Genomic DNA, 9,854 nt, shown 5'->3' with positions numbered 1-9,854 from the left:
CCGTTTCATATACCTCTTCCCGCCTCATTATTGCCAAAGCAGACGCATATTCAGATGGCCCGAGTCGCACCAGCTTCCTCCACATTACAGATGTGCATGGTACCAGGTCTGGGTTCCTAGTTGTTATATCATCTGAAAAAATGATCTCCGCCACTGCCATCTCCCTCAGACGTTGGATCCCTTGCTCTATGGTTTTCCACTTGGTCTGCTGCATATACAGATCATCGGCACACAGATATCTTTGTGCTACGCTGTCTAAAACACGTGCCCAGAGGCTTTGAGGGTTAGCCTCCCTCATCATACCTTGATCGATGACTGGATCATGAGACAGGGATCCCAAGTGTCTCACCTCAGTGCCATCTAAGATGGTAGCCTCGCCTGCCGCATCCCACAGCCGGACCAGCCAACTAATTATGGATTCATCGGGCTGTCTTGTATAATCCTTTCTTAAACCCCGAAGATCTTTTAAGGACAGGGACTCATTATTAGTTTCTGATCTCACACCAGTGGTTTTAACTCTTGATTTTACATCAGGAGGTGTTGAAGGTCCTTCTCCTGCATCCTCATCATCATCCTCCACTGGCCGATCGGTCTTCTTGGTGCACTTTCCACTCCTTGTACTGGTAGCCACAGCCATTGGTTGAAGCTTGCTTTCTAATTTCATCCCTGTCCTCGAGCCTGGGGTGCTAACTACAGCCTGAGTAGCTGGCATAGTAGCTATGTTATCTCTCTGTTCCCTTTCCTTTGTTTGTTCTCCACTATCTAACAGGGTACGATAAGCATACGCCAGAGCCCAGCTCACTGCAGTAATTTTTTTTCCCTGGAGCTATTGTGGCATTTCTCTTTCACATATTTTACCACCTCAGCCGGGTTCTGAATTTGCTCATGTGAAAAATCCCAAACCATAGGATCAGAAAATTCCTTTAACATCTGGCCCAGGTCCTGCCATTTTCCACACCACTCAGGACTCCTCACACTTTGTCCTGCTGCTGAATCAGGAGTCGCACCAGCACCTCTAGAAATCTCAGCCCTGATTTTATATAAACTGTAAACTGTGTAGAGGAAGCTTACAACATTAAACATCAGAAAGATGATCTCTTTAATACTAAAGGAGAACTGCACATATCCTAATAACGAGGTAAAAAATTCAGAGGAGACAAAGGGAAGCAAAGGCTAGATGATCTCTTTAATACTAAAGGAGAACTGCACATATCCTAATAACGAGGTAAAAAATTCAGAGGAGACAAAGGGAAGCAAAGGCTGAAAAGCCTCCTCCCCTGCTTCTCCTCTAATAAACTGGATGCATATCCATAACCAGGATCCAGAAGATATCCCTGGAACCGATTCCAGCATTTTCATAAACCTCTTACAAGCCATTGCAACCAAGCCCAGTCCAATCAATATTTTGGTCATTATCCCTCTAGTATAAAAACTACAAATAAGGGACAGTACTGGAGCTATTTCCGGGCAGGAAAATAACCCCAGAGACCAAAGAGGCATTAAAACCTCAAAAAACCCCAGTATCCAGAACCACATACTGAAATCCATTCCAAACAGCATTATATACAGTTACACAGTTTTTTCCACTTTCTTCGGTTCCCCGTACGGGCCACCAAATTATTTGTCCAAGTTTAGGACAAAACTGGGGGAAAGCCTCCAAAGGAGCCCCCCAAAATAAACCCCCCTCACAATTCCTCCCCCCCACTGGGCTCGGAGAGAATTTTACTCGGGGGGAAAAGTGGAAAAAACTTGTTTATTAACAAACACAAGAAAAACACTTCCCAGCAACAGGAAAGTACAATCCCAGATGACAAAAGAACTGTTTTCACCAAAGTGAGAGACGGTCGCTGCTGGGAAGAGCGAGAAGCTTCTTGGGCAGGCTCCAGAGGCAGTCTCTGATGCTCAGGTCCCGTCCGGAGCCGGTACAGATCTTGAAGCTGAAGGAGAGAAAGGGGGAGGGGAAGGCAGCAGCAGCCAGGGCAGAGCCGGGGCAGCAGCAGCAGCAGCGGGGCAGAAGCAATAGGGCAAAAGCAGCGGGGCAGAAGCAGCGGCCGGGGTAGCTAGCGCAGCAAGCAGCAGCAGCAGCCGGGGCAGCAGGGCAAGCCAAGCAAGCACAGCCCCGGGGCACCACCCCCCCAGGGGGGGAGAAAGGGCACCAGCGGCAGCTCCATGCAGACAACGAGGTGTGGGAGCGGGAGAGGAGCAGACAAAACACCAACCCAGGACACAAACAAAGACAGGAGGATTGGGGTTTGGAATCTTGGTGCTTGGGAGGTTCTTACGGACACAAGAAGCCAAAGGACTTCCTGAGATGAACTTGGGCAAGGAGGAACTCCCAGTCTGTGGAGATCTCTTCTTGTTTATTCCCACAAAACAGGATTTGTCGTTACCAAGGCATGGTGGATTGAGGAGGAGGAAATGCCCCAGAGATCCTGCAGGAAGAGGGGCTGCAGAGCCAGCCCAGGGAGCTGTGAGGAGGAAAGACCCTCCCTATGCTGGGAAGGTGGCTGGAGATCCAGGCTCAGAGCTGGTGGAGAAGCTTCATGGAGGGGAGAAGCCCCACAAGTGCTTGGAATGTAGGAAGGGTTTCAGCTACAGCTCGCAGCTGATCTGGCGCCAGGTTATCCACACTGGGGAGAAGCCCTACGAGTGTAGGGAATGTGGGAAGAGCCTCAGACAGAAGAGTCACCTAAAGCAACACCAAGTGATCCACACTGGGGAAAAGCCATACGAATGTGGGAAATGCGGGAAGAGTATCAGCGACATCTCCATCCTGATGCGGCACCAGATGATCCACAATGGGGAACGACCCTAGACCTGCTCGGAATGTAGGCAGAGCTTTGGGTGGATGTCCATCCTGAGAAGACACCAGTGCGTTCACACCAGGGAGAGGCACTTTGAGTGTCCTGTGTGTAATAAGAGGTTTCAGACCAGCTCCGATTGCCTCAAACATGAGCTGATTCACACAGAGAGGAGAGGCCCTTCCACTGCCCTGAGTGTGGGAAGAGATTCAAGAAAAATCCCATCTCACTGCCCACCAGCACATCCACACCGGGGAGAGGCCCTATGAGTGTCCTGAGTGAGGGAAGAGCTTCTCACAGAGCTGTAACTTGACCCAACACCAACGGAGCCACCACTAAGGGAAGCTCTGTGAGTGCCTCAATTGTGTAAGAGCTTCGTGCTCTACTCCAGCTCCATCCCCCATGGGAGGATCGGTGTTGGATGATCCCCAGTGACCCCTGTTGGGCAGAGCCCTGGTGATCCCCTGTTGGGTGGGGGGAAGGGGGTGTAGAGATTTCTTTCCCTTCTCCTTTTGCTGTTGTGATTTGGTTGGTAATAAATTCTCTCATTGCCCAGGCTGGGTCTGTTGTTCCCTTGCTGGTGCTCAGGGCGGGATCTCTCCTGTTCCTTCTCTCCTCAGCCAATCAGACAATGCAATGAAGAAGATAGTGTGGGTGCGATGGCCTGGCACATCAAAGTCACAGGAACATAGAGTACTAGTTGATACTGGTTCACAATGCACCCTGATACCATCAGAACATGTGGGGAAGGTACCTGTTTCTATTGTTGGGGTGACGGGGGGATCACAGGAATACACTTTGCTGGAAGCTGAGATTAGCCTGACAGGGAAGGGATGGCAGAAACATCACCTGGCCCAGGGGCACCACGTATTCTAGGCATAGACTTCCTCAGGAATGGCTACTACAAAGACCCAAAGGGGTTCAGGTGGGCTTTTGGAATAGCTGCTGTAGCAACAGAGAGCATTAAGCAGTTGAACACTTTGCCTGGACTATCAGAAAACCCATCTGCAGTGGGGCTCCTGAAAGTGACAGAGCAACAGGTACCAATTGCAACCATGAAAGTGCACCGCCGGCAGTACCGGACAAATCGAGATGCTGTGATCCCCATCCACAAGATGATCCGTGAGCTGGAGAGCCAAGGGGCGGTCAGCAAAGCCCACTCACCCTTCAACAGCCCCATCTGGCCTGTGCGTAAATCTGACGGAGAATGGAGACTGACTGTGGAGTATCGTGCCTTGAATGAAGTGACTCCACCGCTGAGCGCTGCCGTGCCGGACATGCTGGAGCTGCAGTATGAGTTGGAGTCCAAGGCAGTAAGGTGGTATGCCACCATTGACATTGCCAATGCGTTTTTCTCCATTCCTTTGGCAGCAGAATGCAGGCCGCAGTTTGCTTTCACCTGGAGGGGCGTGCAGTACACCTGGAACCGACCGCCTCAGGGGTGGAAACATAGCCCCACCAGCTGCCATGGACTGATCCAGGCTGCACTGGAGCAGGGTGAGGCTCCAGAACATTTGCAGTACATCGATGACATCATTGTGTGGGGGAACACGGCAGTGGAGGTATTTGAGAAGAGAGAGAAGATCATCCAGATTTTGCTGGTGGCCGGTTTCGCCATTAAAAAGAGCAAAGTCAAAGGACCTGCCCGAGAGATCCAGTTCCTGGGAGTGAAGTGGCAAGATAGACGGTGCCAGATCCCCACTGAGGTCATCAATAAGATCACTGCAATGTCTCCACCAACAAGCAAGAAGGAAACACAAGCTTTCCTAGGTGCCATAGGCTTTTGGAGAATGCACATCCCTGAGTACAGCCAGATTGTGAGCCCTCTCTACCTGGTCACCTGCAAGAACAACGATTTCCACTGGGGCCCTGAGCAGCAGCAAGCCTTCGCCCAGATCAAGCAGGAGATCGCTCATGCAGTGGCCCTTGGCCCATTCAGGACGGGACCAGAGGTAAAGAATGTGCTCTACTCTGCAGCTGGGAACCATGGTCTGTCCTGGAGCCTGTGGCAGAAGGTGCCTGGTGAGACCCGAGGCCGACCCCTGGGATTCTGGAGCAGAAGTTACAAAGGATCTGAAGCCAATTACACTCCCACAGAGAAGGAAATCCTGGCTGCCTATGAAGGAGTTCAAGCTGCCTCAGAGGTAATTGGCACGGAAGCACAGCTTCTCCTGGCAACCCGACTGCCAGTGCTGGGGTGGATGTTCAAAGGAAAGGTTCCCTCTACCCACCACGCCACCGATGCCACATGGAGCAAGTGGATTGCCCTCATCACGCAGCGCGCCCGTATTGGCAACCCGAATCGCCCTGGGATTTTGGAGATAATTACAAACTGGCCAGAAGGTGAAGATTTTGGTCTCGCTGACGAAGAGGAGCAGAAACAAGTGACCTGGGCTGAAGAAGCCCCACCATACAACCAACTGTCAGCAGATGAAAAATGCTACGTCCTTTTCACCGACGGTTCTTGTCACATTGTGGGGATGAACCGGAAGTGGAAAGCAGCCGTATGGAGCCCCACACAACAGGTTGCACAAGCTACCGAGGGAGAAGGCGGATCAAGTCAACTTGCTGAGCTCAAAGCTGTTCAGCTGTCCTTGGACATTGCTGAGAGAGAGAAATGGCCAAAGCTCTACCTTTACACTGACTCCTGGATGGTAGCCAATGCTCTGTGGGCGTGGCTGGAGAGGTGGAAAAAGGCTGACTGGCGACCTAGAGGAAAACCAATCTGGGCTGCTGATGAGTGGAAAGACATTGCCACTTGGGTAGAGAAGCTACCCGTGAAAGTCCGTCATGTGGATGCCCATGTTCCCAAGAGTCGGGCTAATGAAGAACACAGGCATAACGAGCAGGTAGATCAGGTTGCACAGATAGAGGTCTCAAAGATAGACTCAGATTGGGAACACAAAGGAGAGTTGTTCCTAGCTCGATGGGCCCATGATGCCTCAGGCCATCAGGGCAGAGATGCCACCTACAAGTGGGCACGAGACTGAGGGGTGGATCTAACCATGGACAGCATCTCTCAGGTTATCCATGACTGTGACACGTGCGCTGCCATCAAGCAAGCCAAGCGGGTGAAGCCCCTCTGGTATGGAGGGCAGTGGTCCAAGTACAAGTACGGAGAGGCCTGGCAGATTGACTACATCACACTGCCTCGGACCCGCCAAGGCAAGCGCTATGTGCTGACCATAGTGGAAGCCACCACCGGGTGGTTGGAGACCTACCCTGTGCCTCATGCCACTGCTCGGAACACCATCCTGGGCCTTGAGAAACAAGTCCTCTGGAGGCATGATACCCCTGAGAGAATTGAGTCAGACAATGGGACTCATTTCAAAAATAGCCTTATAAGCACCTGGGCTAGAGAACATGGCATTGAGTGGGTGTATCATATGCCCTACCATGCACCAGCAGCTGGGAAAGTCGAACGGTGCAATGGCCTGCTTCAAACCACCTTAAAGGCACTTGGTGGGGGGACTTTCAAAAACTGGCAGATCAATCTACCAAAGGCCACATGGTTAGTGAATACCCGAGGTTCCACTAACCGAGCAGGCCCTGCCCAATCTGAGCCCTTGGGAACACCAGATGGAGATAAGGTCCGAATGGTACACCTGAGAGGCATGTTAGGAAAAACTGTTTGGGTGAACTCTCCCTCCAGCAAAGACAATCCTGTTCATGGGGTGGTTTTCGCTCAAGGACCAGGTTGCACTTGGTAGATGATGCAAAAGGAGGGAAAGACCCGATGCATACCCCAAGGAGACCTTGTTCTAGGGTGAACTATCTATGATACTGTGCCTGTAACTGCATGTATGTATATGATATAAAAGTTTTAATTTGCTGTAGCATGTTGGCATGGGAAAAATTCGGGGTGGGTAATGTTGGGGGTTGAATGTTTTCCTATTACTGTGTCAATTTAAAGAATTTTTCCCATTATCATGCCAATGGAGCTGGCCGGTTACACCGCGGATTTTTGATGACTCTGGACAAAAGGGGTAGGTGGGAGCTGGGCTTGAGGAGGGGCACTCGTGCTTCCGGATGTGACTCGTGTTTCCAGTGAGCTCGGAGGAGGATCCCCCCAGTCTTGGAGCCACGCGGCCGAAGGCAGGAGAGCCAGACCCTCTGCCATCACCTGCCCTGCATCTTCCCTGCTACAGCCTTCTGCCTCTGCGGACACAGCGAATCACCCAGACACCAACGGTGAGCGAGGAGCTGCCCGCTCCAGCCGCTCTCACCTGAGACCGGCGCGGCCGCAGCCGCCCACTCCCGCCGAGAGAGAGTGTGCCCACAGCTAAAGAAAGGACTGGAACCGAGTTATCTGTTCTGTTTTGTTAGTAATTTTAACAACTGCTGTTGTTTCTGCTTGTACAGTTAGATATATTACTAAAAGAGCTGTTATTCCTACCCCCTTATGCTCTGCCTCAGAGTCCTTGATTCAAACGTTTATAATATTTGGGGGGAGTGGAATTCAGGTCTCTGTTTCAAAGGAAAACTTCTGCCTTTCATGGCAGACACCTGTCCTTCAAACCAGGACATTTTTTATTGGGAATTTTTACAATGTTTGGGTCCACAAATGGAATTTTGAAGGATGCCATAGGGAACTTTTGGGAATTTTTGGAGTCAATATACAAAAGCTTGGATCCAAACATGGGAAGTTTGGGCACTCTAGAGGAAATTTTTGGGATCTCCTTAGGGAATATTTGGGAATTAAGGGCACAAATGTGGAAATTTGGATGGGGGAGGGTTTTTGATTTTGGCTGCTGAAATACAGCAATGAACAGCTGACATGAAGCCTGTGAGACCCAGGGGTCTGATTTTAGGGTGATTTTGGCTCCCTTGGGGGGTTTCAGGTGAGTTTGGGTGTGTTTAGGTCAATTTGGGTGCTTTTAAGGAAAATCGGGCACACTTTCAGGGTTTATTTTCCAGCCATCGGGGAGATTGAAGGGTGATTTTGGGCCAGTTGTGTGGGTTTTTAATCAGTTTGAGAGAGAGAGAGACAGGGACTACTGACTTGTGATTTTAATCCAAATTTATTGTGAGCTACATTTACATGTACACCGTTTTGAGGAAGGCAGTAATTTTTTCCTACATTCCTTGTGATAAACATCACCCAGACAAACTGTATATTTCTCCTTATTTAGTTCAATATTTCCTGTTACCAGTCTTGATCCAATCTTCTTGTAATCGCCAAAGCTCTGTTTGTTCTTGTCGAGGTGTCCTGGTTATCAAACTGCAAATGCCAATTAAATCCACAGCGCTCTCTATCTCAGCTTCCACAGTGCTGGTCTCAGTCTGGGTCCGATAGCAGTGCCAGTCTCTGTGCCGGTGCCGGTTCTGTTTTCAGTATTGGATCAATGTCGGTCTTGGTCTGGGTTTTAGAGCGGTCCCAGTCACAGTGCTGGTTGTAAGAGTCAGTCCGAAGTTTCTCTGATCTGCCTCATGACCATCATCAGAGACTGAGACCCCAGGACCTCACCACTTGCCCTGAACCAGAGTTTCTGGCCTGGCCCAGGTGGATGCTTGCCAAGGGACTGTTTGTGGGTATGCTTGGAGCTTGCCATGGTACGCTGCTCTCGAGCAGGGTACTGGCTGTGGTGTCGTGTTCCACCTGTTTCTTGGAGCAATGATCTCCACATACAATAGTCAATAAATCTTCCCACCTTTTGTCCAGAGGCCACACGCTTTGGAAAAGGACTAAAAAAAGTGACTTTCCTAAAAAGACTTGGAGATTTCTTTCTCCCCAAGGGATTGAAGACGCATCTCATCGGACAACCACGAGAATGCGTTCCGTCTGTGGGTAGCTATATCCCATCCTTTCTCTCTCTCTCACACTCTCTCTCTCCTTTTGCTTCGTTTCCTTTACCTCTCTCTCTCTCTCGCAAAACTGAATTGTTACTCACAATAAACTGCATTACTGCTTTCTGCTTAACAAAACCTGAGTGTCTTGCTTTTGTGTTTTGCACCCTGGGGTTGAACAAACCATCACAACTCTTGCTCAGGTTGAGCGGATCGTGACATTAAATTGGCGTCACAGACAGGATTTCTGACAGACAGAAGAGTTACTGGTTGTGTGTAGTCTGTAACAGGGGAAGGACGTCTTGCCTCAGCTGCACCTAGCTGGCCACCTTGACAGAGGTGAGCCAAACTAGAAAGCAAGGGGGGCATTTCAGATTTCCTGCAAACTGCACATGCCTAGGTGAAAAGCATCCCTACACTTGTTTGAGGATTCTGTCTTCAGAAATTCAGAAAGATCTCTTGGTGCAAAAGGCGGAACTGCGCTGTTCTTGTTCTTTATTACTGTGTATATGTGAACTGACCTTTCCCAAAAATTAGCGGGGGAAAAACCTGCACAGGCTGTGTCTGCTTTTCCTGAAAATAAGGAGGGGAAAACTGCGTAGGGTGTGTGTGCATGTGTACTTTCCCTTTCTTAAGAAACTGCACAGGCTGTGTGTCTATCACATCCCTGAAGTAAGGGGGGAAAACTGCGTAGGGTGCGTACACATGTGTACTAACCTTTCCTAAGAAGTTAGGAGAGGGTACCACGCAGGCTCTGTGTCTGACCTCCCTGAAATAAGGGAGAATACTGCTCAGGCTGAGGAGTGTGTGTGTAAGTCTAGTCTTTTCACCCACCCAAGGAAGAGAAGGGCTTGTAGACAGCAAAAGCTGTGTGTATAACCAAGTGTTGACCTCCCTTGGGTGGTTTTACTTCTTTCAAAATGACTGAAAATCATAATACAAAAGATAAAGCTGCATTTTTTGCTTTATTAGCTAAATATAACGCAAGACCCTCCCAAGGGGGAGAAGAGTGGGCACACAATAACTGGTTTAATCTAGAAAATGTAATTGACAGTATACATTCTTTACAACATGAAAAAAAATTCAAACTGGGCAGAAATAAGAACATTCTCTGCTCGGTTTTGGGGGCCTATCTTAAAGCAGCTATAGAAACTCACTTTACGTGAAGAAGTAAAGAAAGAACAATTATTGACTCTCTACAAAATTTAGTAGAAATTTTGCAAAAACAATTAGATGAAGAAAGGAATGACAATCATGCTTTGAGAG

General features: G+C 49.4%; 1 long non-coding RNA gene across 1 annotated transcript; it reads right to left on the bottom strand.

Moving 5' to 3' along the window:
- Window positions 1-2,339: 2,339 nt before the first annotated feature.
- Window positions 2,340-2,967, bottom strand: LOC130266235 (uncharacterized). The gene is made up of 2 exons (XR_008842790.1): window positions 2,732-2,967; window positions 2,340-2,643 (listed from the first exon to the last, which is right to left on the bottom strand). It is a non-coding gene; the product is annotated as an uncharacterized LOC130266235 (long non-coding RNA).
- Between the last annotated feature and the right edge of the window lie 6,887 nt (window positions 2,968-9,854).

This window comes from Oenanthe melanoleuca, unplaced genomic scaffold (assembly GCF_029582105.1).
Source record: "Oenanthe melanoleuca isolate GR-GAL-2019-014 unplaced genomic scaffold, OMel1.0 S001, whole genome shotgun sequence".
NCBI lineage: Eukaryota > Metazoa > Chordata > Aves > Passeriformes > Muscicapidae > Oenanthe > Oenanthe melanoleuca.
The sequence above is the reverse complement of the archived record's forward strand: the minus strand, read 5'-3'. Positions and strand labels throughout refer to the sequence as shown.